The 8,352-nt window shown below is 39.4% G+C and overlaps 1 long non-coding RNA gene across 1 annotated transcript; it reads left to right on the forward strand.

The window, feature by feature from the left end:
• Positions 1-51: 51 nt before the first annotated feature.
• On the forward strand, positions 52-7,372 carry LOC109145500. Its single transcript, XR_002046890.2, has 2 exons — positions 52-3,983; positions 6,013-7,372. It is a non-coding gene; the product is annotated as an uncharacterized LOC109145500 (long non-coding RNA).
• The last annotated feature ends 980 nt before the right edge of the window (positions 7,373-8,352 follow it).

Below are 8,352 nucleotides of genomic sequence, written 5' to 3' on the forward strand. Positions count from 1 at the left end.
GCGGCGGCGCTCACGTCGGCCCGGCAGGCGCGCGGGGCCGCGCCGCCGGGAGGCGCTGTCCGAGCTTGCTGTGCTCCGCGCCCGGCCGGGCCAGGCCGGGAGCCGGGCCCAGCTGAGCGGCGGCCACAGGGAAGGGGCTGGGGTCCGCAGGGGAAGACTTGGAGTCCTCAGGGAAGGGTTCGGTGTCCGCAGTGAAGGGCCTGGGGTCCACAGGGGAGGGTCTGGAGTCCGCAGAGAAGGGGCTGGGGTCCGCAGAGAGCGGGCTCGGGGTCTGCTTGGAGGGGTCCGAGCCGTGAGAGCCCAGCGGGAGGGAACAAAGCGCCCCGTGCCCCTCTGACTGGCCTCGGGCAGGAATGGGCGGGTCCCTGTGCAATCAGTCCCGGGGGGTGAAGCCCCTTCGTGCTGGGAGGGGAAAGGCTGTGGTTGCGGGGTCGCAAGCGGTGGTCAGCGAATTGAGGGGAAAGCTCTGCAGGCCCTTTTCCGGGTGTAGGGTGTAACACCAGCTCAGGATAGAAGGGAGCCACGGTATGGTATCCTCCGAGGGATGGGTGCTGGGGATGGCACAAGGCAGATCCTGGTAACGAAGAATCTAAGGCGAACGTGATTGTGGTTGTAAACTTGTCTAGAGCTCCAGCGTACTTGAATGAGACGATATTTTCAGTGGAATTCATAACATAAAACAGGGACTTGAAGCTTGGGCATATGTTACAATGAGCTGTTATGTCAACCACATATACCCACCGCATGGGAACCCTGATCAGCATCTCTTGCTGAACAGGTTTGTGCAGGAGACCTTCAAGAGATTTATCTGCATAGGTAAAATGGAAAAATTAGGACCCAAATCTGTATTGTTTTTCAGGGACTTTGTGATGAAGTATTCGTTTATCAAACAGGACTGTCTTATTGCTCCTTAGAAATATAAAAAATTCATATGGTAAAATATAATTCTGCCACCTTCAGATTAAAATAATACTTTTTTTTGAGTAGAGCCACTGACTTCTTTATGACAACAAGTCTGGGTAAGTGGGTCTTTGATGGGTGTTTCAGTATTTCTAAAAAGGGTAGATGTGTTATCAAGATGAAGCATTTTTCTTATAAAATGGAAAATGCATCACGAATTAATTTTTGAAAGCTTATTAACACTAATAAATTAAAGCACATCAGTGGAGTTCTGGCTTGGTCTTAGTTGCCTGGTCCTTCTTCTTCAGAATGTGAAAATTTGCCATGATGGGGCTATAGGACATAGCAAGAAATTAGTGATTAATGTGTCCCAAAGGCGCTTTCATTCTTTGATGACAAGAAATATTAAGCTCTTTGAACAGAAATGGTGACTTATTGGCTCCAACTGATTTGCAGAGTCACACCAGCTTTTTTTTGTAGAGCTCTTTGTCATAACAAACCATCATCAAAGTTTCTGCCAGACTTCCCTTCCTTATTGATCTCAATCATGAAAATGAACACTCAAAGTGCAAAGGCCTGGTCTAAGGATTCCAGGATTTGCCCTGAGCAAAGCACACGGTGGTTTTGTGAAATAACAAACTGATCAACACCTGTTGCCGAGGCAGGGCCAACCCAAAGGCTTGCCCCCACTTTAAGCTCTACGTGACATTACCAAAGGGTGCAACTTTGCAGTTTGTCACAGGGGGCTAAGTCCTATTCTAGAAGTTTCCCATGCTAGCTGCTCTTATGCAAATTCTTTAATTGGTGTAGATTAATATGTTCTCAAAGCAATCTTTTCAAAAGAAAGCATGGGCAAGGATTTGGAGGACCTCAATATAGTCTTTAGGATGTGAATGTTTCCTGAATTAGAAGGTCTTATTTTATGACAATGCAAGGGCCTACAAATTCAGCCCATTTTCTAAGTGCAGAATTTCTGGCTTACAGGTTGTAATGAAAGGAATCAAAGTATTTGGGGGGGGGAAAAAAAGAGAAAAGCATTGAAAAGATACGTTATCAACTCTTTGAAAAGAAACTGGCAAAGAGACTGAACTTGGGGCCTACTATGAGGATAGTCTTTAAAGTTTCCTTTCTGAATTTTAAAAGCCTTTTTTTCAAAATTAGAGAAAAGATATTAAAATCTCAGCTTTTTATGACTACCTTTGTATCAAAGTCATTAATTTGAGTAGAACCTGTCAAATGTCCTGGTTTTCTTTATGGTTAACTTAAGGCAGTCTACCTTAATGTTTAATGACTGTCTATATAATTCTACTGAATTTTCCTTGATTTACTCATACTGCATTATTACTTTGAGTCCTGTTTTCATATTGCTTCACAAAGGCAATAAAAATGAGTACATTAAAATGTGATGTTTAATTTTTGCCTCCTTCTGAAATCTGAGACTTGACTTAGAGTATCCTGTCCTTTGAATTTGAAAGTTTCTAACACAGAAAAACAAAATAACTTTTAGACTTTATTCTGTGACTTATGCTGTTACCTCTTAGTTTGAAGTACTGAGAAATAAACAAAGTAAACCCCACATCCTGTAAAATACTGGACTCCCGTAAGACTGACTTCACTGAGTTGAGAAATTATTTCTCATCTTGCTTGACTGGATATCTACTTTTATTATAGTTTTTCGTGGGAAATAAAACTGTGGGGGTGTCTTTAGCTTCAAATCTTTTCATTTGCATTAGGTCCAAATTTAGCAAGGACTTGAAGAGTTTTGAGATTAGGTACACTCTAAAGCAATTGATTTTAGACCTTTGACATGAAAGTTAAATAAAAAGATATGTTTGGTTTGTGGTTGTAATCTCATGATTAAGTACTTGGGCTTCCTTCTATACAGGAATAAACTTAAATTAGTGTCCTAAACTCTTGCATTGTGGCAAATTTATCTTGAAATTTTTCATTATCCGTGCCTGAACCATGCTGGACCATCACTGCCTGCCATTTATAGATCTGTGAGAAAATACTGTTTCAATTTGTGCAAAAACTTTTTGAGTCATACAGTCTTCTTATTTATACTTCCCTAACACAATAATATTGTTACTGGCAAGCAACAATAATAAATATTAAATCATGAAGGTCAGTATCATATATCTTGATGAAGTATTTTAGATAGGTAAATTCATTCCAGGCTCTGAGCTCTTTGCTTTGAGCACAATTTACTCTATTTTTGCTACAGATACTTACTTTCCTTTTACCTTGGTTTTTTGGTTAAATTTTTGGTTGGTTTTTTTTCTTAGGAAAAACAAGATACAAACTTTCTCTTTATTCTCTTGCATATGTAAAATTACAGACTGCATCACACACTAGAGAGCTGCAGGGAGATTTTACTTTGCAAATGGAGCAGCATGCTGGCAGCAAAAAGAATGAAAGCCTTTGAAGAGCTCTTTTGAGGATAGAAATCAGCCCATGATTTCCTTCAGGCTGCACTTCCATTCATCACTATTTCCCAGGTTTTTTCCTAACACTCACCAAGACAAATTTCAATTTAAAAAAGGGTCCCGGTGAAAAGGATATATATTATAAAGACATGTAACGCAGCTGTTGTTAAGGTATACATTAACCAACATGTATAACTTGTAACATGTAGAATGGCGGTATAAAGCAAAACTATACAAAACAAATATCTTTATATTGGAGGCTTAATTTTACCAAAAAGCTAGCTTCAACTAGCTTCAACTTCAACTCTTGTGCAGTAGATTGTCTCTGCAGACTGCAGATGAGGTAAGCTTTTGGGCCACTGCGGTTTATGTAATGCCTTTCCTATGTGTGAAGAATGTTCATCTCCACCTCTGGTAGGACAGTAATTTATGTCAATGTTTTGAAGAAAAATTATTCATAACATTATCTAGAGTGAAGGCATATATTGTGTACCACTGAAAGTGGTTTCTCATTGTTTCAGAACAGAAGATGTTTATTGTTGTGTCTATCTCATCTATTTGTGCGCTGCTATCCTAGATACACACTATCCTTCAAGTGTAAGAGAAATCTGACATGGCTGAACCTATGTATGAGTGATCACTTGTGCCTCAATGCAGGTAATCCAGTTGTCATTAATTCAAATGTGACAACTCAAGTAACTGTCCTTGGGAAATTGTGTCTATTTCTCCTATGGCTTTTTGTGTGTCTTTAAATAATCTTGCTCTTGCCCTTTTGCCTCTGGGATAGCTAGATAGGTCTCTCTGAAGGGTTGGGATTTTTCCTGTACTTACCTTTTATTTGTTTGCTTGTTTGTTCTGAGAAAAAAGATGTCAGATGTCTGTGGTAATAACAAAAGACTTCCCAAAAAAGTTTTAAGTAGAGTAGAATTAGAACTTACATTCCATCCTTAGATTGTCTCCTAAGAATTTAGTGTAGGAAAACAGTGGATTTGCATTCATTGTTCATACTTAATTGTATTAAGCGGTGACTGAGAGTAGATCCCAGCTCACTACTAAATTCTGACATGTTTTGCTGAAAGACCTAATGACTAAGCTGCAGATATGGTCTCTAGTGAGATACATCACTCCAAAAGGCTAATCTCTCTTACTGCAAAATAACTTTTTTACAGAAACAGAGATACCAGTAAATGAAAATGTTTTAAGAAAGTCTATGAGTAGTCTTTTTTGCTCTGGAGGGTTGTGCTGATGTTAAATTATATGCATTTAAGATGTACTTTCACTTTTCCCGTTCAAGATTAAACTACAAAATATTCACAGATTTTAGAAAATGAACCACAGGCACAATGAAAAGAAGGGAAATCAGGTTGTTCTTTGTTACAAAACCTTGAAAGAAGAATAGCCATAATAGGAGATGTAAGAAGATAGAGAAGAGTAGTGAAGTCAAATTGTCCTTTGCATACATGTGCCTAATTGACTATACATATAACTGATTGTTTGCCTAGAACAAGGCAAAATCTGCTAACAAAGTCTACTGAACAAACAACAGTTGTTTAACTTTTAGAATCCATTTATTCTATGCTAACATTGGTTTTTAAAGGTAACTGCATTCCGAATCACATGAACAGATAATTCTTCAAGCCAGAGGAAATCATGCTGTGGCAGCTGTATATAAATAAGCAGATTTTATTTTAAAGTGTAGAAAACAAACACTGAAAAATAAGCGCTTGAAAAACTGTCAACATTTAGCTGGGATTTATCTACAGTAAACTTGCCAGTGTTATACCATGCTTAAAGCATTTTTTAATGGGTTGAATCATGCATCCACACCTTTTGAAAAACCAGGTAACTCAATTTGTCATGGGATAACTCATAGTGGGTTCCTTAAAAGCTAATTATTAGACACAGTGCAAGATATTACAAAATTTAATATTTTGGACAAGGATGTAGCCTCAAATGAGCATTGAGGGAGATTACTCAGGCACAAATATATAACGTGAGCAAGACTGTGTGCCATATCAAGTAGTGGTGGGATGTGGGATAGAAGCCAGCTCTCACATTGCTTCATTCAGTAAAATCAATCACGCATTCAAAATTAATGTAAAAGAATGAAGTTATGGTACTGGTAAGAGAGATAGTGAAAGAAATGAAACTGATCTATTTAATACTTATGTAATATTTTAGGTTTATTACTGAATGTTTAAATACTAACTGAGCTTTGCAAAAGCAGTGTAAATTTTGCCCCCATTTTCTACCATGTCCCACAGAATCTGCTGAAGTCTTCGTTTCTCTAAGACTAAAAATAAAGCTACCCAGTTGTGGATATAGAACAAATTTAACAATCTGCCAAACTCACCATAATACTGCACTTTTTCTCAAACTATCAGTCAATAAGACCCTGAATTTTAGAAGAGCAAGGCTTCGGTTCTTCATGGAATTAGTGGAAGAGACCCCCTGCAAAATTGCCCTCAGGGATACAGGAGCAGAACAGAGATGGAAACTAATGTTTTTCTTGAAACTAAAATGCTATGTGTAAGAAATGAGGCAACAAAGAAAGGATAGAAGCATGGCTGAGTGAGGACCTCCTAGTCAAAATAAAGTGTAAGAAGGAAATGCACAGGCAGTGGGTCCAGGTATATGTATCCTGAAAAGAGAAGGCTGATGTACTCTTTTTTCTTATTTTTCACAGGCTGTTATTCTTACATTTTCAAGTCCCTGAACCTCAAGACAAGGACTGGATGAACAAAGTCCCATCTTAAGAGAAGGTCAAGTTAGAGACCACCTAAGGAATCTGAATATATACAAGTCTATGAGAAGAAAAATTGAACCCCAGGGTCCTGAGGAACCTGGAAGATATAATTACTAAGCTGCTCCCCATTGTATTTGAAAAGTCATGGCAGAGAGGTGAAGCACCCAGTGACTGAAGAAAAGGGAATAATACTCCCATTTCTAAAAAGGGTAAAAAGGAGGAATAGTGGGGAATACTGACCAGTCATCTTCACTTCATTACCCAGTAAGATAAGGAACAGATACTCCTGTAAGTGTTGTTGAGGTGAATGGAATATAGGGAGGTGATTAGAGACAGACATCATGGCTTTACCAAGAGTAGAATGTACTGGACTACTCCAGTGGCCTTTAATAATGGAGGAGCTATGTAAGTGGACAAGATAAGAGATACTGATGTGTGTATCTGAGGTACCCTAAGTCCTTGGATATGACCCTTCACAATATTCTCTAAATTAGAGACAAAGAAAGGTCTTTTTGTGAAGGCCTGCTGTGGCAGGACAATTGTTTTAAACTGTAAGAGCATAGGTATAGATTGGGCATAAGGAAGAACTTTACTGTAAAAAGGTGATGGGGCACTGGAAGTAGTTGCCCAGAGAAGCAGGGGGTGCCCCATCCCTGGAAGTGTTCAAGGCCAGGCTGGATGGGGCTCTGAGCAACCTGGTCTAGTGGAATATGTCCCTGCCCATGGTGAAGGAATTGGAACTAGATGGTATTTAGTGTCCTGTCCAATACAAACCACTCTGTCATTCTATGGTCTCCTGATTCTATGATTTGATTATTTGAAGACTTAGTTAACTTATTTTCATTACTCCTCATTAACCCAGGATTTACTTGTCCATTAGAGAACAAAAGAGACACTAGGTATTATGCCAGAAAGGAGAGATCACAAACTTGGTCCTTCTTCCAGAAAGAAGGAGACAGGATCCCACCAACATGGAATGTTTGGAGATGATGTGCAAATTGCTCTTTCTTGAAAAGACCGCAGCTGGTTCAGACATCCACTTTCACTCTGACATCTAACAAAGGAGTCCATGCATTGCTTGTGGTCTCTGAAGAAAGGTATCCAACCATTTTTTTCAGACAGATTTAATTAATCCTCTCTATGGAAAGCCTTAGAAATGCATTTAAATCTTAAAACAGCAACACATCTTTCTCTCTGTTGTCATGTATTTACTCTTTTTCCAGTTTACTTCCTTATATCTTACTGCTATTTACATGCCAAAAGATTCCCTCTGGAAGTTCCTTCAACCAGGTTAAGAAAACAACAGGAGAAAGTGCTGAGATCTGGCAGATGTCCTTTAGGTATATGTTAGGTATTTGCAGAGGTAATTCTCTCTTAAAAATTATCACCTATGGAAAAGGACAGCAAGCCACTGAGTGAATTTGGAATATATCAGGGATATGAAGTCCAACACCGTGCCATCAAAACTAAATTTCTTCTGGCTTGTATGAAGAAAGATAAGCAAGACATGAACCTATGTGAGATTCCCTCATGCGTGATATGCTTATTTCTCTGGTCAGTTGTCGCGATAGAGGGGAAACCCAGACGCTCAATATGAGTGATCAGCAGGAATCCGATTTATTGATTGTACCAAAACTCCTTATATACTAACAATAATAGGCTCTATGCATATTCGTAGCGGCACATCGACTAAGCTGATTCTAAACCCCTCCGTAGACCCCCTTTCGTGGTCAGCAGTTCTGCTTTTTTCCCTGGCCTTCTAACCACAGATGTCTATTGTTTATACTGCCAAAACCTAACCTTGCTGGCTCTGCAAATAAACCCATAGTTCAGCAGTAAGACTCAGTGGTGGTTCAGTTACTGCGCAAGATACATGTAATATTCTGTAACTTCAGTTGTTACACAGGATGTGTGGTGCAGTGTTCTGTGAGACCTTGCTCAGCTAGCTGCAAGGGTCTATGTGCCCGTTCTCATGTAGCCAGCCTCTCAGATCAGTAAGCTGCAAAAAATCTGTATATCCCGAATCTATATGTCCCTTTTCACGTAACCAATCCCCCACAGTCAGTGGACTCAGGTTTCCAGAAATGGAATCCTTTCTTTTGATCCCACAGCAGAGCAGACACAAGACAAAATTTTTTCCTTGGTACATTATTCTGAAATAATTGAATGTAAGACTGCTAGAGCCAACTAGGTTGTTTTTCATCCAATTTCTAACCTTATGGCAGATGCACTCGTTCATATTATGTATCTGGATTCCTCTAATATGTAAACAAATAGATT

Source organism: Corvus cornix, chromosome Z (genome assembly GCF_000738735.6).
Source record: "Corvus cornix cornix isolate S_Up_H32 chromosome Z, ASM73873v5, whole genome shotgun sequence".
Lineage (NCBI taxonomy): Eukaryota > Metazoa > Chordata > Aves > Passeriformes > Corvidae > Corvus > Corvus cornix.